The following is a 23,432-nucleotide window of genomic DNA, read 5'->3' as shown; positions in this document are numbered from 1 at the left end:
CCTAAACAGGCCCCCTGGTGCCAACCCATACTCAGCTGGTGCTACCCATACTCAGCTGGTGCTACCCATACTCAGCTGGTGCCTACCTATACTCAGCTGGTGCCTACACAGGCCCCTCTGGTGCCAACCCATACTCAGCTGGTGCTACCCATAATCAGCTGGTGCCAACCCATACTCAGCTGGTGCTACCCATAATCAGCTGGTGCCTACCTATACTCAGCTGGTGCCTACACATGGCCCCTCTGGTGCCTACCCATACTCAGCTGGTGCCTACACTGGCCCCTCTGGTGCCTACCCATACTCAGCTGGTGCCTACACAGGCCCCTCTGGTGCCTACCCATACTCAGCTGGTGCCTACACAGGCCCCTCTGGTGCCTACCCATACTCAGCTGGTGCCTACACAGGCCCCTCTGGTGCCTACCCATACTCAGCTGGTGCCTACCCATAATCAACTGGTGCCTACCCATACTCAGCTGGTGCCTACACTGGCCCCTCTGGTGCTTACACAGGCCCTCCTGGTGCCTACCCATACTCAGCTGGTGCCTACACAGGCCCCTCTGGTGCCTACCCATACTCAGCTGGTGCCTACCCATAATCAACTGGTGCCTACCCATACTCAGCTGGTGCCTACACAGGCCCCTCTGGTGCCTACCCATACTCAGCTGGTACCTACCCATACTCACTGGTGCTACCCATAATCAACTGGTGCCTACCCATACTCAGCTGGTGATTCCACTTGCCACCACTGATGCCTACACATGCTCAACTATAGCCTACACATGTCAACTATAGCCTACACATGTCAACTATAGCCTACACATGTCAACTATAGCCTACACTTGCTCCACTGGCATATAAGATTTCTTTAAAACTTGTAATTGTCTTCATGTGCTTGCATCACTTTATCATATAAGCTGAACCAATAAATATGGAAGCAATAATCAATGGGTATTGTGGTAATGGAGTGGCGTGAGCAGCTCGGTGACTCACTCCATCAATCCCCTTTCATCTACGGTTACTGAATTAAGCCGATATGTCGGTCAAGACCAGCAGTTCCCATGCCTGACCAGCAGTGATGGAGGAGGATCCCGTGTCCGGTCTGGCGGTGTCCGGCTGGAGGAATTCCCATGTTAACACTGCCCCACAGCAAAGTCAAGCTTGGCCCAACCTTCATGCTGACACTAAGTATAATCCTTTAGGCTATTTGTCATGTTCAGCAAACAGTGCCCATGATCTCGGCTTGACAAGAACATTCCCTTTTTTCATACCATGATGAATTGAAGCTATTATTGACATGAAATATATTTTTGTTCTCATTCACATATATATTTTCCCCAGTTCAGCTTAAGTATTTACTTTTTCTATTTTTATTCCCATGAATGACATAAATGAGTTTTCAAAACAATTCAAATATTCAAGCATAATAAAACTGACACTACAAAATTTATACTTTCTTTTAAAACTTCCAGAAATCTATCAGGACTAGACTTCTCTCAACATGATCATGATAATTACTGTGTTGTAATTACAACATGACCTTGTGTCGCCTTGTGATAATAGTAGGAAAGCAGGTTTGTTTCCTTGTTGACAGAGTTCCACAACCTGCCCCGCTACAACATGGTGTCAGTGTTCACTCAGGAGAGGTGGGCTAACTTCACAAACTGTGGGAATTTACTGAAACATACTTTGGAGGTGTGGATTTGATTACCAGTACTGAAATTATACCATTGATCAAAAAGACAACCTTATCATAGATAAAATGACATTGTTGGCATAAAAAATTTAATAACACAAATCAGAGATAAAACCAGCATGTCCTTTTTGACTACATGAATTTCTTACATTGTAATACTGATTATGATCATCAAATGATAATGACAGTCAGCAAAGTATGTCAATTTAGCAAGACATTCAAGGGTGATAACTCTGTTATGAAAAGCTTCAGACGTAGGTGATCAATTCCTGTGGAGGACCCCTAAGGACACTCTGAAATTTGAACAGCCACATAAAATAATAGCAGTGACAGAATTACAACAGTGAGAAAAAGATGTGTGATTGAATAGTATGATCGATCGGTTGATACCAACAATGAATAAATAAGGAAGGCTTAATTCCTGCAAGCTTCTGTTCTGTCTGTGGCTGCAACCAGTGCCTTGCATGGCTGACACAGCATATGTGACACCACAGCAGAGATTCAGTCTGGACATTTTCAGGTGAGCTTCTGGGAATTTGGCCAGAAATTTTTAAAAAACATCCTAGCGATGACCTTGGTCGCCGGGAGGCTGACCATACATCACACCTGACATTGAGTGACAAGGCAGAAAATACCTGGTAACCATCCAATAAAATCAACTTGACAAAGTAAGGAATATATCCATATCAGTTATCAGCACAATACCTCAACTGCTGGACATGATATCATCGAGTTCTTTATACACTTGTTTACCAGACACTAGCAGTTTTTACTACATTTCTTAACAGTCTGTGGATAAAAACTTTTGAGTCTGCCAAACAAACTTGCAACATCATATTTATTTTCAGAAGAACTATTATGAGCTGGGGGTTCTAGACAGAAATTTACACAGCTTCAGGCCTGTGGCTAAGATCACATTTTGTATCAATAATATTTGGATCAATTTACATCTGCTTTATATGTAAGCACTGCAGACGACAAGTAAAGGATGATCTCTGCCCACAGGATTAGTACTACTTTGTGTTAGAAAACATTGTCACCTCCAAGACTACATTAAATGTCATTTATGTCTAAAATACTGAACTGCATCACCAGTGCATGTTAAAAAACATGCAGAGGGAACCACACTGAGCTTTACAACAGTTCCAAGTTTTGTACACAAAACTGTCAGTAACACAACGGTCCTGTCATACTCACCAATATTTCCCATCCTGTCATACTCTCCTGAACAGTAACACAACGGTCCTGTCATACTAACCAATATTTCCCATCCTGTGATACTCACCAATATTTCCTGTCATGTCATACTCTCCTGAACAGTAACATAACGGTCATGTCATACTCACCAATATTTCCTGTCATGTCATACTCTCCCGAACAGTAACACAACGGTCCTGTCATACTCCCCAATATTTCCCGTCCTGTCATACTCCCCAATATTTCCCGTCCTGTCATACTCCCCAATATTTCCCATCCTGTCATACTCCCCAATATTTCCACACTGTCATGTCGTACTCACCCGCACAGTATCGTGTCTGTATGTAAGATAACCAGCAGTTTACTCTGTGTTCTACAACAGCAGCCTCCAATTCTCCCACTACCATGTGTCTACACATCATATATATACCCCCATGAGTAATACCTGGCTACAATATGCCATATAAGGTACACTGATTGAGACTTCATTGATCAGACTGATACAGCAGATAATCTACCCCTGTTCACCTTAGTACACCCAACACCCTATCTGGAGACTGATCAGTAGCACTTGGCCTACTCTGGCTGCCTTTTATAGACATATGTCTCCTACCGATGTTTACATGTGTACAATAAGTAGGTCAGGTGAACAATAATATACTGACAGGTACTTGTGATGACATATATATATATATAGAGAGAGAGAGAGAGAGAGAGAGAGAGAGTGAGTGAGTGAGAGAAGTGTGCGTGTCTTGCGCGTGCGCGTGCATGCATGCGTGTTGGAGGATGGGGGTTTTCGTGGACAACACAGATATGTAACAAGGATATTTCAGGAAACATTTAATACAAATGAAATGAAATATATTAAACATGTTCATTCCAAATATTTTGAAATTCCATTGATACGCTAGAGTAAACATACTACCAGTACTACAGCCCACACTAATCCACTCAACTATTGGGTCACACGATAATGTACAGTAACACCCTGTAACCCCTGGTAACAGCTGCCAACTCTATGGACATGGAAAGGTCTGGGTGACTCAGTGAAAGGCAGCCATGTCATGGCAACTGGAAATAACCAGACAAGCATGACAGCAATGTCCAATGTCATTATGCTACACTGAGACTTACATAAGTTGACCAGTGTTGGTCTCTCTATCATGACAAGGGTGGGATAATGACTGCCATATCAGTACCCATAATAAATACTTGTTCAAATACATTTAAATCTGGCCTTAAGACCCATCTGCTTAATAATCACTAACAATTGTCTGTCCATTTTTTGTATGCGCTTAGAGCATGCCCTGTGTGATGTGGAGTTCAGCAGCATATAAGTGTCCTTATTGTTATATAAATTATAGATAACCCAGACATTCACACGGACAACCCAGACATTCATGGCATGAAGAATTTCCCACTATCCAAAAAATGAGGCAGTCTCATATTCCACGATAATTTTGGTTGGCTGTTACAACAAGGATCCAGGATGGGGATTAATCTGTCATTGAGACCCTCACACAGTGACATCCAATGAAGGTTTTCCCTGCTAAATATTTGCATGAGCTACACAGTCTGGTGAACTCAGGACCAATGAGGTGGAATCAGATTGGGTATGGATACCTGAACCACTTCCAGTTTGGATCACATCGCAGGCTCGTCTCTGACACTAACATTATACTCAGATACGTTCCAGTAATATGACCATGCTGACCTGTAATAATGGAGGACCACACTAACCTGTGATTTATTTTAACAAGGCCTGATCTACAAAGCATTCTTAATGTTACCACCTGTCGTAACTCTATACTATATCATTGGCTGTCGTAGTGCTATGAACACTATGCGGATAGGGCCACCAAGGAACCAAGATCTATCAATCCCAGAATGTTCATAACAGTCAACTGCCTACTCATGGAATAATGTGACATGTGATCAGTTCCTACAGGAGATGCCATCACTGTAGCCAACAGTCACATACTACAGTCAGTGGCCAAAAGTCTGTTCGCACCGGTGACGTCACGGCTATTTCTAGCGGAGTCGGTTCCCCTTTTAAAATTCGCGTATCTATGTAAATAATAAAGGTACTCACCTCAAATTTTCAGAATTTAGAGATATGACCCTGTGCTCTTAGGACATCTCGGAGTCGTCTTGGTAAACTGTCATATAGACGACGAATGTAAACAGGACTAAGCCCAGTCCAAATGTCATTCACCACACGGATGAGATCTTGTCTGGAGTTAATGTCACCTAATCTGGCTTTGAGTTGATATTTAACAGTTTTCCATACATTTTCAATGATATTGAGATCTGACTTTGTGGGGCCACGGCAAAGTCGGAATATGATTTTCCTGTTTCCAACGGTTAGCCCGAATGGACACATGACAAGGGGCATTGTCTTCTTGGAAAATCCAATTGCGGTTGACAAAATGCCTGGCAACTACAGGCCACGAAAGTGGTTATCAAGAATGGCAATGTACTTATCAGTGTTCATGTTGCCATCAACGACAGTTAAAGTTCCCACTCCATACGCAGACACACACCCCCCAAAACATCACTGAAAACTTCAATTTCGCTCATGATCGGTGTGAACCCCCAAACAATCGGTCGTAATCAGCCATGCGACTTTCTCCACACATAAAATTTTCTGTCTATCCCGATCTGGACTTGTGTCTCATCACTGAAAATGACATTATCCCACTCATTTCTTCCCCAATGCAATTTTGTCCGACAAAATCGGAGTCTCTTCTCTCTGTTAACACGAGAAATGGTGATTTTCTTGCTTACCACATGTCTACGGTACCCCTCAATGAACAATCTTCTTCTGACAGTGCTAGAAGACAGAGTAGTCAGTCCCTGATTGTTATATTTTGCAGTCAAATGCCCAAGTGTTTGCCGGCGCATTTTTTTCACAAGACGAAAAGCCGTCGCTCGCTTCTTGGTGACGATTTTCGGGCCGCACACTTCTCGGCAACGATTTAACTGAACCTCACTCCCGAAAACGTTTTAAAATTTTCTGAATTGTTCTTGGGTTTATACCTGTCAAATCAGCAATTTTGTAGCTTGATTGGCCTTGCTGTTTCAAGTCAACAATTAAATTTCTTTGGTCAGGTGTCAATTCTCGGTTGACAGGCGGCATGATAGCAGACGACAAAAATATAAACAAAGCAAGGGAGATAATCGCATATTATCGGTGCTAAACATATTTTGTGACCTGTGAAATTTGTACCCCAAATCACATTACGATTGGTGGCTTATCAGCACGGCGAAACGCTCTCAAAGTCAACCTACCCCTCAAAACATGGGCAACGTAACATGTTTTGCGAACAGACTTTTGGCCACTGACAGTACATGTGTCACACTATACACAGATGCTGGGACATGTGATCAGTTCCTACAGGAGATGCCATCACTGTAGCCAGCAGTCACATACTACATGTGTCACACTATACACAGATGCTGGGACATGTGATCAGTTCCTACAGGAGATGCCTTCACTGTAGCCAGCAGTCACATGCTACATGTGTCACACTATACACAGGTGCTGGGACATGTGATCAGTTCCTACAGGAGATGCCATCACTGTAGCCAGCAGTCACATGCTACATGTGTCACACTATACACAGATGCTGGGACATGTGATCAGTTCCTACAGGAGATGCCATCACTGTAGCCAGCAGTCACATGCTACAATGTGTCACACTATACACAGATGCTGGGACATGTGATCAGTTCCTACAGGAGATGCCATCACTGTAGCCAGCAGTCACATACTACATGTGTCACACTATACACAGATGCTGGGACATGTGATCAGTTCCTACAGGAGATGCCATCACTGTAGCCAGCAGTCACATACTACATGTGTCACACTATACACAGATGCTGGGACATGTGATCAGTTCCTACAGGAGATGCCATCACTGTAGCCAGCAGTCACATACTACATGTGTCACACTATACACAGATGCTGGGACATGTGATCAGTTCCTACAGGAGATGCCATCACTGTAGCCAGCAGTCACATACTACATGTGTCACACTATACACAGATGCTGGGACATGTGATCAGTTCCTACAGGAGATGCCATCACTGTAGCCAACAGTCACATACTACATGTGTCACACTATACACAGATGCTGGGACATGTGATCAGTTCCTACAGGAGATGCCATCACTGTAGCCAGCAGTCACATACTACATGTGTCACACTATACACAGATGCTGGGACATGTGATCAGTTCCTACAGGAGATGCCATCACTGTAGCCAACAGTCACACACTACATGTGTCACACTATACACAGATGCTGGGACACCTGGCTTGTTGAATAAATCAGTAATGAACTGTCCTAAATGAAGAACAGATTACATCTTAAACTAATGAGAAGACCGTGTCTCCACACAATCAGAATGTGGACATATACTCATCTACTCATCATCTACTCATCCACTCATCTACTTATCATTGCTCATCACCTCAGTACTGCTCACCTAATCATCATTGCTTGCACAATCTTTATTCATCCTCCAAAAATCATTGACAAAAAGTCAAATGAAGGAGGTTTGATTTGTTACCCTTTCGCTGACACTAAAAGCCTCTGTCCAAGATCCCACAGGTAGCTGGTCATGTGACCTGCTGGCAGGCTATAAATAGCTCCTGTCGTAATCAGGTAAACATTGCCGGGCATCCAGCTGTGAGCTGGGCGAGTGTGTCCATACATGGAATTATAGGACAGCTGGAGTGTGGACCACTATAAAAGATGGTGTTGCCCCAGTACGGCAGTACCTCATGTCGTAAGATTGATTGAAAGCTTACACTCGGTGTTGTGCTACACTCACACTACATCATCCCTGAGATCAATAGCTCAACCATATCTTTCACTTCACTTCTAACCACAGCCCCGGTGCCAGTTGTCTATACAAAAGTTCTATTAGTAGAAAACCTTCGACCAGTGTGTGAAGCCAGGACACTATAGTGACAGTTGGCTCTGTTTTACACAGGTTGATGTCGTCATGGACAACAGTCTGGTACCTTGAGATTATCTGCAATAAGTTCTACTTGAGCAGTCTGAAAGTTTCACCACTACCTGGTATTGTAAAGTTCTGAACGGTCTAGTAAGCTCTGTACTATAAATAATAGTAACACAAAAATCGACTGAAAAGGGCTGCATTAAAAGGTTTTGACACAGACTGCTTGAGGGACGTCCTAGATGGCTTAACACAGGAATGGGTCACTGCAACCCTTCACAATACGTCGCAGAAGTAAAAACATTTATACTGTTCACAGAGCATGGGCTGTTGAGTCATCTTATGTAGCACAGGTTGTGAAAGAGATACAACGAACTTCAGTACTGTTCAAACACTGACTATGGTCGGCAGAATGTGACCATCAGCAGTTTCATTCCTGGTATCGCCAGGTCGAATGTGGCTTGGAGTTGTCAGTAGTCTGTCTCACAGTCCCTCAACCACATTTCCCATCTCACTTGGGCTCCTTTACAGTTTAAATGGGTTTATTTGTTACTATCACAATTATATATATTCAGAGACTAAGTGTTATTCTAAGCGTCCAGTCACACCTTTAATATATATTCTGTCACTTTGCTGCATTGTCGTCAAGGATACAAAAAAAATTAACAATGAAAGAGTAATGAAAATACCAGGCAGGACTTGTGTTCTAAAAATAACACGAGACAGATATGCACACCATGTACAATGGCGGTATTTTCGTCACTGGCGAGGTTGATATTTGCTAGTTATCAGTATTTCTTTTCAAGTGTTACTGGAGATGATCAAGTCGCCATCACCTGACAGGGTCATGCTTCCGAAGAATGTGCTCTTTGATGAGGACATGAAACATTGATGAATCTCTGAGCGATGGTGTCACAATAACTGGTATAATGAACATTTTCAACATTTTCTTCTGATGTCATTATCCTTTCTCTTAAAATAAATATCTTCCATTAAGATCCTGTGAATCATGTAACACCATTATAATTCCAAAACAATACACACCAAGTGCTGTATCTCCCTTCACTGACTTAACTAACTGCAACCTTCACTATGATTGGTTCGCTTCACATGAGTAATCAATCAGATGCACATTAACAAGTTTATACATCTGGCAGCTAACGACATGCACTGCTAATACAACTACAAGAAATTCCCAGATATAATGTGCAGCATGTCCAATATAATTATGAACAGTAAATCTACAAAATTATGAAAAAATATACGAAAATAACTGCTGAAGCTTTCTACTAACTAGTCAGGCATCACTAAATACAATTCAACCTTTCAGCAGTGACATGTTGCCAGTCAACTGACAGCACACTGTATATAAGCATGTATTGCTACCCCCTTGTGGTCCAAACTCCATCCTCTTCACGAACACACACCTGGGTTGTTATACATCATGTACAAATCACGTCTACCTGGCATTGAGCCAGAAGTGTGAGATACATGTGTGTGACACAGGACTCAGTTTCTGTCATACAAGTGATCAATAAGAATACTAATTGATGTGTCAATATCAATACTTCAGGTGTCAGCAACTCTATAGATTATTTGTGGCTTGGCCTGATTCCTTTTCTATATTGAGTAATGTATTATAACTGCCTCATTAATCTTCACCATGTTAATTTTTTGCCCAAATGTGGAACACTGCTGAACAGATGTGCAAGGCATTACCGGTGTAATGGTATACAACAAATCGATATGCTAATACATTGAATATAGGTTTTCTCAATATCCTGCATATTTGTATCTTGTTAGAAAAGTTTAATAAGATTTTTATAGTCAAAATGAAATTATGAAATTAGCAATTTAGACCTCTGATCGAAAACCTCAAACTATTCACCACAAGCTTCCTGTATCAAAGCGAGTGAGTGAATAAGTATGGTTTTACGCCGCTTTTAGCAATATTCCTGCAATATCAAGGCGGGGGGACACCAGACATCGGCTTCACACATTGTGACCAAAGCAACAACAAACAATAACACAAAGTAATCAAAGGTATGATTATGATTATGATTATGTATGGGTCCATTTACATCCAGACTTATAACAAACTAAACACCCTAAATAACAATTTCACCACATTTCTTTACTTCATTCCTTTTTGTAAGTTGACATAAATTTTTCAAAATACTGTTGGGGTTAAGATACATTGTCATGTACATGACTGATCTTGGGGAGGAAAGCCTTTGATGTATATACTACTCCAAACAAGCTTACTACATCCAATTTTTAGATATTAACACATTATCAACAGATTCACCACAGTTTTCTTTGACTTGGATTGAGCAGTATACATTTCCCGATTCACATTCATGATGACTATCATAAGTCCTTAAACCGATGATGTCTGTGAATATTGAGACAACACTAGTTCCACGTGGGGTCACTGAGTGGTGCTCCCCGTCATTACACCTCCACAACAAACAGTTGTGTATGACCACGTCTACGTGTGTACTGACTGAAGCCTGCCTGTGTGCCCATCTGTTTCCTCCGACAGGACATCACCCATCACTGGGTACCCCCACACTCACGATTCCTGGGGTCAGTGGACTTACAAATTTGTTTCTCTCAGAAAAGTCCCGAGGACTTGTGAAAACCTTATTAGTCCTGGGAGTTGCAAGCTCATCCTGGTCTCAACAAATGTTTTAAATGTTTACAATTTGTCAGTTTATTTAGTTCTAACTGAAGCAACATTTAAGCTTTCAGACCAGGTTCAGAATTATTGTCCATGAAGACTACTAGCTATGGATTTCCCCTTGTCTTCAGCACAATTTAGTAGTCTCAGGCTAGCAGTCTAGCTCACATTTTAAAGACATGTGTCCATTTTCATAAGACAATGAAAATAATGACAAACCTATGTCAGTGGAAAACACAAGTTGCACTTGCTCTTTAAGCCATATAGACTGTCATCAAGTTTACATAAATACTGGTTATGTTCACCATGGTAATGTCATACGTAGTTTCAGACTGAGGCACACCACTGAAGTGCTCTCACTTGCCCCAAGGCCATTTGTCTGCCATGATGTGTGCATGATACAGTCTATCCACACACTAACGTCTGAACCTGACAGGTGGTAATCCCCCCATTAATTATCCAGATTTCTGATATTGATTTGTTAAATATTTGAATTATAAGTTCCTGCTGCGACTCCGTTGAAAATATGCATTTCATTTTCTTTGAGCGATCTTCAATATGCATAACATTCACATTCAAGGCAGTAACATCAGTTGGGAATTGGCGTGAGCTAACAACATCAATAACTGCTGTCAACATCAGCTTCTTTCATAACCAAATTATCATTTAAGATGAACTGAGGAGATTGTGACTGAGTCTGTGTCACTGAATGTTAGCTGACTGGGAGAAATATGCAGTGTTGGCACGTTCACATCAGTATTCAGCTACACCTACACTCTTGGTGCTCTCAAACATGGAAGCAAGAATGTCTAGAGAAAGTTATCTTTGCTGGAAAGATTCTCAGATTATTCTCCAGTGAATGTGACAAAAATTGTACTAAACTGCTACCCAGTGAGGTGAGATGGTAACATTCTCGAACTTCACAGGTTTGGGTTGTATACTCCACATGAAGTTCATAAAGAAACTAAGTGCACGCTGATTCATTGATCACAAATAACAATGGTCACTTAGGCATGATACCTAGCAAGGTAAACCCAAGACAAATGGAAGATTGTTACTAGTTTCGTTAATTTCGTCGAGAGGATCCCTTTTTCAAATATCATGCAACACAATCAATCCCATGCAAGTTTATGCACAACTCACAAACTAACATAAATCTACTGTAGAGGTATACAGACTAGCACATGGCTACATGACCAACACACAGTGAGTGATGTAGGTGCTGACCAAATACCATATATATACTCATGCCAATAATGGTTGTCAATCCCTCTGATTTAAGGAATAGGCTGGTGGATGACAACCATTATTGGCATGAGTATATATCAAACAGCCTCGGGGGATTATTTTGCTTTTCAACTGGTTTACAGAATTTGCTTTTGTTCTTACAACATGTTGGTGGTCCAAAAATGTCTTTGAATGAACCTGTCTGGTCAAAATATTTTTGACAAAAATCCCAGTAGAATTTCCAAATTTCTGGAAATAATGCTGTTCAGAAAAGATACTTTATTTCCAGTTTCCATTATGTGAATCAATAAACCAGGCCCAAAAACTTAATTGCCTTTTGACCAAAAATATTATGTCATGGGTGTGAAAGGTAACTTTTCACTACACACTACTTAAGGCATTAACTATTTAATTAACACAAATGGTTTATGACCAGAGTTGACTTGATGATAAACAACTTCCTAGTCATGTTCCATTCAGTGAAGGGGTTCCTAGGACCTCTGATGTGTCCCAACATCATGGCCATCAGTCATGTCCCATTCAGTGAAGGGGTTCCTAGGACCTCTGATGTATCCCAACATCATGGCCATCAGTCATGTCCCATTCAGTGAAGGGGTTCCTAGGACCTCTGATGTGTCCCAACATCATGGCCATCAGTCATGTCCCATTCAGTGAAGGGGTTCCTAGGACCTCTGATGTATCCCAACATCATGGCCATCAGTCATGTCCCATTCAGTGAAGGGGTTCCTAGGACCTCTGATGTCCCCCAACATCATGGTCATCAGTCATGTCCCATTCAGTGAAGGGGTTCCTAGGACCTCTGATGTGTCCCAACATCATGGCCATCAGTCATTCAGTGAAGGGGTTCCCATCTGATGTGTCAGTGAAGGGGGGGTTCCTAGGACCTCTGATGTGTCCCAACATCATGGCCATCAGTCATGTCCCATTCAGTGAAGGGGTTCCTAGGACCTCTGATGTGTCCCAACATCATGGCCATCAGTCATGTCCCATTCAGTGAAGGGGTTCCTAGGACCTCTGATGTGTCCCAACATCATGGCCATCAGTCATGTCCCATTCAGTGAAGGGGTTCCTAGGACCTCTGATGTATCCGAACATCATGGTCATCAGTCATGGAGCTAGGAATTGGATGACAGGGGCAAATGGGCCCTTGTGTTGGAAACTCAGGGGACATTCATCAAAAACAGGGTACATAAACCTGAAGCAAGTTTTAATTTTTAAAATGGATCTTTCTTGAGAATAATAAAGAACAAACAAATACTGGTTGGTTTTTAGCAACACTGAAATTTCCCATGATTCATCAGTTAAAAGTACTGAAATTGTGAATAATCTGCACTGTGAGGCTTACATGTCAATGAGATCACAAAAACACTTCAACACTCAAAATGTCTCAGCAATTATTTATATATATGGGGATTTACGGAAGAGAACATGGTCCCATGGGGGTGGAATTTGGGGACATTTGAGATTTCTGTGTGCCAAGCAACGGCATGCTCCAGATCCATCACTGATCTAGAACAAAGACCGAGTACTTGCATCGTTAGATTCAGCCACTGTCATCTCATCAGACACCCCCTAATCTGAACCTCCTTCAGTACAACAATATAATTAGTCTAATTAGTGTTTTACCTTGTTGCTGGAAGCCTTGAGCCAGCTGGTATGTGGGTAAAGCCGAAGACAGTATCCATGGTAATCAGAAGGTATCCCACACACATGGCAACAGGCTTGTTCAGCCCATTCTTGCACAGCCACAAATATCCAAATACTGAAGATTAGGAGCACTGTTTGTCAGAGTAATCCACTTGTTTGTCTGTTCTAGGGAGGTGAGCGGGTAGCCATAACTGTGTGGTGCAGGTTAACGAGGGTTCACAATCACTGAAACAAGGAATGGTGGAATGTTAGACTTGTCTAACTCATGTCAACCGTGAGACCAAGTTCTCTTACTACAGATCATGGGGAGAACAACCTCTGCACAGTGACTGTGAGTTTAATACTGGGTAATACAGGTATCCATCAGTCATACAAAGAAAAATAATTCCTTCTTACCACATGTTTGCCTTAACATCACCAAACAAACACTAATAAGAAGGATAAGAAGTAAAACAAAAATATCTTATCCATTGTTTGATATTAACACTGGTACATTGTCAGTTGACTTAACAAACCTTATCAATGCAGTTCATATAGAGTTACGTCCTTCTGGTGATTCAGCAGAGCCAAATAGTTTGATTGGCTAAGTGGGTAATCATGTCCAATCATCAGACATTTCAGATTGTCAGTTTGGAGTAAAGAGGCAAGATGATCAAGCATGAAAGTCCTACAAACTGTAAAATTGTCAGTGTGGCAACAATTTTGCCATCCTGTCTTTGAAAAATACGGTGTACACACCCCAGATAAAAGCATCAACAAGCATCAAGACGCAAATACGTTTGTTAGCAAGGTGTCATGATACGTATCTGATGCACAGTGGGACTGTATTGTCCCAACCTTACTGCTTACTGTAACTTGACACAAGTTGTCCAAGGGTCTGCAGTCTATTGAACATGACTAGACAGAGGGCCTACAATCTACTGATGGTCTTCATTCTGGTGAAGATGACTAGTCAGAGAGTCTTCAGTCTACTGGACATGACTAGTCACATACGGTGTCCAGTGTACTGAACAAGACTAGTCACAGTGGGTGTCCAGTCTACTAGACATGGCTATTCACATAGGGCCTACAGTCTACTATACATGACTAGTCACAGAGGGCCTACAGTCGAAATGCTAGACATGACTTATATTTAAAATTCGAGGTATTACAGTTACTTAAACAAAAATGCTTTTCACATCTATATTTAGGGAATAAATTTTGAGACATGCTCTACAAATGTGTTTTACTGATGAAAATACAAAAACTTAAAAAATAAAGGGGTAGTTGGACGTTATTTGAAACAAACATTAACTGCCTGTGTTCGTCATCAGCACTATCGACAGGGAATACAATTTTGAGACATGCATCTCAATAGAATGTTTTCTGCAAAATGTTGAATATGTAATGGGAGTATCATTTATCAGTTATGTAAGGGATCATTTGTGTATGTGTTTTGTTTTGAAATAAACATACAAATTACTGTACATTGGAAAGAATCCTATCACTTGTGTTATCTGATCGACTGCTTGTAGAAATGTGCAACGTTTTAATAAATGTTTTGCATGTCAACAGTATATTTCATTGGAAAAATATGGATGTAATTAGGTCAGTTTAATCTAGTTGTGAACATTGGCCAAAGATTTAATGAAGTCACTGGTGTAGCTTCTTTAGAATATATATATTTTTCTTCTTCTCACAAAGTTTGTAGACCTCCCGTCTAAGCACTCCTTGTCAAAGTTGTCAAGGATGGTTTTACGTCCCGGTTTTGCATTTGAGACGGTCCCTGTCTTGTCTGATTTGTTTACAATATTGTAAACTTGTTGGTAAGACATGCCAACAGCTCTACAAGTTCTGTAATAAACCCTTTCTAAACTAATGAAAGGTTTACCTCTGTCTTTTAAGCAGAAAAACCTATAAATCTTTGCAACAATGGAATTGCAAATCGTTGGCCATAGTGGGCGCTGTGATAAAGATGTGCATGCATGACGGGAAACTTATTTATCAAGACTTAACATTTATATTAATATTTCTTCAATAAAGAAAACGATACTTTAGTAAAGTAACACAAACATTCAACATTTATCTTTTTAGGATAAACGTTAATTCATATTTTACACCACCTGTATTATTAGCATAAATGTAAAGACTATTTCAGATTTCTGTTGTTGAACTCTGAAAAAATCTTAAGTTTCTGTTTTGGTACCAAATTCTCTCCTGTAAACTGCTCTATAAATGCATGGGAATGTTAAATCGATTGAAATAAAAATTAGGGTAGACAATAGGCGAGTTGATATATTGACAACATAGTACATTTATCACCTTTATAAAGATATTAAGGCTAAAAAGCATTTTTCTAACATTTCCGACAGTACTTTAGTCACAGAGGGCCCTTCAGTCTACTATACATGACTAGTCACAGAGGGCCTATAGTCGACTGAACAAGACTAGTCACAGTGGGTGTCCAGTCTACTAGACATGGCTATTCACATAGGGCCTACAGTCTACTATACATGACTAGTCACAGAGGGCCTACAGTCGACTAGACATGACTAGTCACAGAGGGCCTACAGTCGACTAGACATGACTAGTCACAGAGGGCCTACAGTCGACTAGACATGACTAGTCACAGAGGGCCTTCAGTCTACTCAGGGTCTTCAGTCTATTGGACATGACTCATTACAGATTGCCTGCAGTCTATAGACAGGTTATCTGTATAAGGTGAGGGGTACTTCAACAATGTGTTTTGAATGCATTTATTGAAACAAAAAATTATAACCAGGCAATTACAACATTTCAGGGGAGAGCAATAAAATCAGAAAAATTCCATTAATAACTCATGTCCTCATTACAGATAACATTGTCGATTATTATTATATCTTAACACTAATGCAGAGTTGATACAACTGTATGAATATCAACAATAGGTTCACACATTTCCTGCCACACAAATGTAGACATTTATTCATATTACCATGGGTGGTGTGAACAAGAAGAAAGCAGAAAATGTCATTTCAAATACATAATGGACAAGGTCAGTTTATATTTAGCATTAAATTGATGAATTTTGTGTCTTCTGTACACCGACAGAACAATAAATATGATTATTAATCAATATGTCAACATATATTGACACTTTTGGATCACTTATCAATACTTGAATCACTATAATCCATGACACCCTAAGTCCTGACTGATTCCAGTTACCATGGTTACCACATAGTAATAAACACAACTAACAGATACTAAATCAAGAAATTTCATTTACAGAGGAAAACTGTGTCATAAATCTAATAGCCTGACTATTTATAGCCTTCATAAGGCAAGTTTAGAAATTAATAATCATTTTCACAGCAAACAATATCTTCTACAGAGTTGCCCTTCGTTATTGCTAAACAGGCAGTCCTGCCTAAACTAGCAAACTTATGTAAATTTAATTATTTGTAAATTTTACCACTGTGTGATGCGGTACGAAAAGAGGCCGAGTGCTTGATGTCAACCGAGGCTTCACAGACCAAGGGCTCAGTTCATGGACTGCATGGCCGTGACTTGAAGAAATTGTTCCACCAACTGCTAGCCTCTCAAGGTCTTAACAACCTAATATGGTGATTTATTACCGAGTTATTAGCACAGCCAGACTGAACAAGATTATTATCTGAATGACAATGAAAGTGTTGCAAGGATATCGGGTGTCAATCAGGCAACTTAACCTGGATCTAATTAGTTCACCTACAAAGCTGCAATCAATGGACAAAGGTCCATAGCAAGACAAACAAACCTGAGGTACTTCAGGCATTCGGAAACCAACAACATGCTAGAATGTGACCAATTTTGTTCATTACTTTAAGTTCCTTAATAGCATATACAGCGTTAGAAATTAAAGCAGGTTCTTTGGTGTTTGATGAGGTCTTCTTTTGTGTCCTAATGTGGGACATACTCTGCTGTGACAATGTGCTTCACGTTCATTTTAATTTAATTTGTAAACATCAAAGGGACATGAAAGTTCACTCTCAGTATTTCAGTAGTCAGACTACTGAGCAAGTTGGTCGTCTACTTGAATAGAGTTCCAGTCACATGAAGGCATGTCACATGGGAGGAGAGCCCCGAGCCCCGAGGTTGGTGATCACAAAGCTGGAAACATGATCATGGCGAATCAGATTACTGAATACCTCTCAGGTCTGTAACAAGAGACCTGTATTGACTGAATACCTCTCAGGTCTGTAACAAGAGACCTGTATTGAAGTTGAAGGAGACACGAAACCAACAACCCTGTGCTGCTGACACACTGACCACTGTCCCCAGGATCAAGGAAAGCAGAATGATTATTATGTTAGCCTTTATCTACAAGATCAACACATCTAATATGCTTGTACATGTCTCCAGGTCTAAACGTAAGCAGTGGTTTAGTTTAGCTACTTTAACCATGTGCGTCATGAATAGGCTTATGTTGGGTGACTCACCCGATAGACAATTGTTACAGTTACATGCTCTGTTCTCAGCATTTATATTTTCAAAGCATTGTGATGCTTGAACATCTTGACGTTGTAAAAAAGCACTGTAAATATTACCTTACCTACACAATAGGAACCTGGTCTAAAATACTGCAAGTTTTGACATGACAAAGCCATACATTGGGCTACTTAATATTGGCTACATACATCTGAAGATCCTAGATATTCTGCTGAATATGAATTTAAGTTGTGTGAGGATGGTAGTGTCCTTCTGTTGTTAGATCTTCACTCCAAGATTATCAAGACTGGTATTATGTCGGAGGCTGCAGGCTTATTAAATATAACAGACAATAATAATTCCATATCCACACTTCTCTTTAGGACACTAAAAAGCCTATCCTTTAACAAAAACAAAGATCAAAACCTGGCTAGCTATTCTCGAAAAGTTCGTAGCCCTACAAACTTCTTAAGCCCATTCTTAACAAATTGGCTACGATCAAAGTTAAGAATTCTTAGGGCTACAAACTTTTTAAGAATAAGGGCCCAGTACATGTCACAACTTCACCTTTTCCTAAGCACAAAAAATAAAAACAAATTAAACATCAAGTTCATATTCACCATGGCAAGTATTTTTCCATTTCTTGAATTATTGTGTGTGCTGAACTAAATTGCCTCTGATGTCATAAGCAATACTGAACTTTTACAAACATTTAGAATATTATCACTAAAAAGGCTGCATAAACCACCTGAAACATCCACACACACAACACACTCACATATATATATATATATATAAAACACAAATCAATTGCCATAACCACTGTCAATGTGGGATGTCTCCCAACATGTCCCCATGCTGTAGTCTATTTGTTTGAAACATCCACACACACAACACACTCACACATATATATAAAACACAAATCAATTGCCATAACCACTGTCAATGTGCGATGTCTCCCAACATGTCCCCATGCTGTAGTCTATTTGTTTGAAACATCGCACACTCACATCAAAGTTTGGGCTGATTGATTGACACAGATCATAATAAACAAAGACCTGACAATTAGCTCAAGATTCTCTCCTAACACAAACACTCTTCTTGTTGGTTATCTTGTCCTGCAGCCATAAGTTTGACTGTGCCTTTACCTAGCAGATTACTGTTTTACTAGTAAAAATGCAGCAGAGAAAAATGAAAAACATTCATTAAAAGACTTCCTGTATCCAAAGCTTGGATAATATTTAACTATAAGTGATAGTGTCAACAGGTTTAATGAAGTTAGAAAATATACTACTTAAATATATATAACCCAACAGCATACTTTCATTTAAAATAAATTCCTGATGATAGAGGAACACAAAATTTTATCCATGAACATTAAAATATTTCTGAGTTAACATAGCAACTGACAAAACTCACAACTTTTGCTTATACCCTCTTATAATAATGGCATGTTAGGTTTTTTGTAATTAATTATGTCAGTTATTAAATATGCAAGCAGGGCAGGTTTCCTTTATCATGTTTATGGCTACCTGAAACACAACTTGTTTGGAAAGAAAGCTGAATACAGTCTCTGGATAAAGTACTTTGTATGGCAGTATCTGCACTCTGAAATAAGGATTCAGAATATTCAAAAATGAAACTTCCAACCATCTGAATCGAACATTCCTTACCATCTGAACATTAAATTAGAACACCAGAATAACCAAAACCACCAATTGATACATTCCTATACAGTTTCTTAAATTGTTTGATGCCAGGTGTTAAGAAAAATTACTGACTGATCAATTGCAAATGATATAGATATAGAAATCAAATATCACAAGGCGACCTTGTTGGGAGTATAAGTATCATGAGATATATTGAATTCCCTAAACATGGCATGTCATATGTCGATTATGACAGACTTGTTGAATACAAACATTTGTCAAATCTATTGAAAATATACGCCACGGGCTGATACTATCATCAGTAAGGAATGACATATTTTTCATAAAAATTCAATGAAAATTCACTGAAACTCAGACGTCTTGGCCCAGCTCAAAAAGACTTTTAAAAATGCAAAATCAACACAGTTATGTATTTGAAGACGACAATTTACAGTGAAAAAGATGATATTTTTTCTACTCTCAGGTCATTTTGGTCCATTTTGGTATGTTTGTATCAGAAAGATAGAAGGCTCAACACGTGTCCGCACCGGCCACAATGCCGTCCAGACACAAGGGCCCAACCCATACCATTACTAAGTTACACTGATGACGAACATTAGCAACATGTAGGCTACCGGTCAGTTTTCGTAAGAGCGATTGTCAAACGCTTTGTTCAGTGTGATCTGCCTTCATGTCTATACTTACACTTGGCGCACTCTTATGACGTATTTCCATTCAAGATCTCACGCGATCCACACATTATCACATTTTCCTTTCACTAATCGCCAGTGGAGACAGTGTCAGTTATTCATGCATTTCAATATTTGATTCATCTTACCGACCTTCACCTCTCCGCCATCATTAACTAATTCCGGTTTAGCGCCACCTGGCAGGTGCGCATTCAGAGTTACCTCCCTTATAACGGTTACCATGATGTATGTAGTTCTCTGTTGTGTATAATGTTTGGCTGACCTTACAACTGTCTGGTATAGGACAGGTACTCCAAGGTACAAACACGACTGTATAGAAAATTCAAATGTGAAAACATCGTGCACCCTTTTTAACGATTCGTCATTTATTGTGGGTGACGGTTGTCAGACAGGTTTTAATATCATATTGTGCTGTTCCCTACCCACAATTCTGGTGCCACTTCCATCTCATGAAACCTTTGTCCTCCAAATACATGCATAATTGCATAATGTTTTTATGCATCCTCTGTCTTATAAAAAACTATTATTTCCTAAGTATACTTCATAAGGAAAAACAATGTGTCAATCTTCCATGCCCGACCTCTAGATAGGATTGGAGAAAAAACACCACTAAAGTTTTGCCAATGTGATGACTTTGCGAATATCAAAGCTTTTAATCTAATCTGCAGCTGCCATTGAGCTAACCAGTTACAAAGCGTCAAATTAGTTATGTACAATGTATCACATTCAGTTAAGAACAAACACAGTGGTTGGATGAATAAGATTCTTAAACGATTTTGGAACGAGCGATTTCTGCATCTGCCCGTTGCTCTATAAACTGATTAATTGCCCGGGTGTTGGCAGATAGGTCAATAACCAACTTGCAAATTGCAATCACAGACAGGTGTTATGTGATCGTAGTGAGATTAGTTGTCACAGCAAGTGATTGAAGCGATGGTAAAATGTCGGTTATCGTCGTTTAGTCTTTGAGCGGCATTTTGAAGCGATTCACATAAAAAGGGAACATGTATGGATGTAATAGTAATAGTAATAGTCCGCTTATATGGCGCTCATATCCAGGCACATTGCCTGCTCACGGCGCTACGTACATTACATGACTATCCCCGGTTATAGGACACTATATATCGTACTCTCCCATACTTTTGCAACTCCCTGGCGATCATACAGACATGCTGCCTGTTAGGCGCAATGAACTAAACACTCACATTGCCAGCAGATCCTCACGGGTACCCATTTTACAGCTGGGTGAACTGAAACAAAGTGGATTGTCCAAGGATACTTCGCAAATTTGCCCACCTTGGGACCCGAACCTAGGTGCTTCCACCGGGATCGAACCCGGGCCGTCAGCGTGATAGGCAGATGCCTTACCACTGCACTATTGCGCTGCACAATGCCAGCTTCTTTCTTACGGGGAACACGACGTTTCGGAGTATATCATTCCTCTTTCATCATCAAGTGATCAAGAAGATACCTACATGTGAACAACGCCAGTAATAAGATAACAATGGTGGGCACTACACAATGGAAGCCAGTAGTTAGTTGGCGCTGATTAGCAATCAGCAGGCTTAAATCCGCTGGCTGCTGTACGAGTATTTCGACGCGTAATATTACCCTCTGCACTATATGGTTGTAATGCCTGGGGTCAATTATCACCAAAAGAATATGAAATGCTGGAAATACCCCAAAGATATTTCAGCAAAAAAGTTCAAGGTCTACCCAAGCAAACCCCAAATGAAGTTGTACTGGACAGCTTAAAGCTTATCAGTATACAATCCCATATTGACTCTCAATCCCTGCTTTTTATGGGTAAACTTTGTAGAGTAAGTTGCTGCTACTATTTTAAACATGTGTTTATTGGCAGACTCGCGCAATTCAAATGTGAGTCTATGAGCGCAAAAAGATGTTTTTATTCACCATGCTTTAATATGTTCAGACTGGTTGAAAAGTACAATCTTTTCAATGACTTTGCTGAATATGTTGTTAATGGCAATGTACTCAATAAATCCAAGTGGACTGGTACTGTGTTGGAGCAAGTGCACTGCATGGATATGTCCCTCCTTACCAGCCGTATGATGAGACGAATCGACCTATCAAGATATGTCTCTATCAGATCTGTTGAACATAATAAACTGTGGCTGTTATGTCAACTTTATCCATGTAAATTTAAACAGCTGTCGCGTATTGTCTCACTTGCATCAAGAAGACTTCAATCAAAAGAATGCTGTTGAGGTACAGTTGCTCATGATATCATTAAGCATGTGTTCATATCTTGCCGTATGAATATGAAAGAAAGAAATGAACTGTTTGAAAGTGTCATTGACATACTCGATGTAGATTGCTTTGTCAACTTGTGGGCAAACGATGATGACGTTATGATTACATTTCTACTTGGTGGTCTTCCAGAATGTGCTGCTGACATTGATTTTGATATCTGGTGCAACATAATGTTCCTGGCTGCTGATATTATTTATAAATGCAAACATCTATTTGTGTAATCTCTTGTCTATCACCTGTACATTAAACCTGTCATAACCATTTAAACTGTACCCTTGTAATCTCCAATTGTGGAGGAAATAAAGACTATCTATCCAGGAGTAAATAGTCTAATCAATCACTGATAGTTAAATTACATTTGTGACGTCATTCCATTGTCTGTTCGCTCCATTACTTTTCAGGAATGGAGCGATGTGTACCAGTTTCAAAATAAAACCTTCATTTTGTCATTTTGACATTTAATTTTGATAACAGAAATATTCCCAATACTTCGAATGTAATTTAAGTAGGGTAATATCCTCGTAACTCTCCATTCCTTAAAAATAATGTGCCTCGGCTCCATTATTTTTAAGGAATGGAGAGTTACTCGGACATTACCCTCTACGTAATGTGGGGGTGGGGTGGTGGATAATAGCACTGATTGGTGATAATGAGGTGAGGTGACGTGAAATTGGGTTTAACGTCGTGCTTGAGAATATTTCGCTCATATGACGACGTGCATGCGTGTGTATGTGTATGTGCGGCTGCTTGTACTAGCCCAGACTTCAGCTGTTTTATATAGTGCTAGCCCACTGAGATACCATGCCGCTGTGAAGCATGAATACCCCACTCAGACACATTATACTGACTCCGAGCCCACCAGTCCTTCTTGTACCCATTAATGCCATATTTTAACGTCTTTTGGTATGACGCGGTCGGGGATCGAACCCGCG

At 40.2% G+C, this 23,432-nt stretch overlaps 1 protein-coding gene across 4 annotated transcripts in view; it reads right to left on the bottom strand.

Annotated features, from left to right (window-relative positions):
• The window catches only part of LOC124260930 (F-actin-monooxygenase MICAL3-like), a 73,860-nt gene extending 53,493 nt beyond the window's left edge, over window positions 1–20,367 (bottom strand). For all 4 annotated transcript variants that reach the window (XM_046695251.1, XM_046695253.1, XM_046695254.1 and 1 more), the window contains exons 1-2: window positions 20,222–20,367; window positions 13,419–13,664 (exon numbers count right to left, since the gene is read on the bottom strand). The gene's annotated coding sequence lies outside the window, so the exon portion shown is untranslated. The remainder of the gene's footprint in view (window positions 1–13,418; window positions 13,665–20,221) is intronic.
• Window positions 20,368–23,432: the final 3,065 nt, after the last annotated feature.

The sequence above is a fragment of the Haliotis rubra genome, unplaced genomic scaffold (genome assembly GCF_003918875.1).
Source record: "Haliotis rubra isolate DU_JTF1 unplaced genomic scaffold, ASM391887v1 Scf781, whole genome shotgun sequence".
Classification (NCBI taxonomy): Eukaryota; Metazoa; Mollusca; class Gastropoda; order Lepetellida; family Haliotidae; genus Haliotis; species Haliotis rubra.
Note: the sequence above shows the minus strand (reverse complement) of the source record. Positions and strands in the feature narration are given on the sequence as shown.